Below are 724 nucleotides of genomic sequence, written 5' to 3' on the forward strand. Positions count from 1 at the left end.
AGCTGGCCGGCGGGCCTCCCCAGCAGTTCGCGCTCTCCAACTCGGCGGCCATCCGGGCCGAGATCCAGCGCTTCGAGTCCGTGCATCCCAATATCTACGCCATCTACGACCTGATCGAGCGCATCGAGGACCTGGCGCTGCAGAACCAGATCCGGGAGCACGTCATTTCCATCGAGGGTGAGCTGAGCCGGGGGCTGCGGGAGCTGGGGTGCGGTGGCTTCTCCGGCGCCGGCCGGGGCCTTTGCTGGCCCGTTCCGGCCACGCTCTCCCCGTTGGGGGTCCTCGCGCGCCTGAGGTCGGGGCCACGCGGTTTGCTGATCGCTGGCGCTGCATAGCCGGCGGCCAGGCTTCGCCATTTCTCGTCCGGGAACACTTTGGGGCTGGGGGCAGGTCCCGTGCCAGGGGACAGGTTTTCTGATCTTAGTGCTCCAGGGCGTGAGGGTGGTGTCGCTCCGGGGACGGGTGCGCTCGGAACCACAGAGGTTCCGGGGTCCAGAGGCCAGGTCTGGTCAGGCATGGCCGGGTAGGGTGGGCGCGGCGGAGGGCCTCGGCGGGCGGGGAGGTGGGGCCGCTGCCGGAGAGGCGTCTCAGCCGCTGTCCCGGCCCTGCCCGCAGCGGAGCGGTGGATCGGAGTCTCCCGTTAGTGGATGGCAGCATTCCCGGGCCCAGCGCCCGCGGGTCCCGGAGGGTGGCGCTCGCCGAGGCTCGCTCTTCCGACGCACAC

Source organism: Neophocaena asiaeorientalis, unplaced genomic scaffold (genome assembly GCF_003031525.2).
Source record: "Neophocaena asiaeorientalis asiaeorientalis breed wild unplaced genomic scaffold, Neophocaena_asiaeorientalis_V1.1 scaffold407, whole genome shotgun sequence".
Taxonomy (NCBI): Eukaryota; Metazoa; Chordata; class Mammalia; order Artiodactyla; family Phocoenidae; genus Neophocaena; species Neophocaena asiaeorientalis.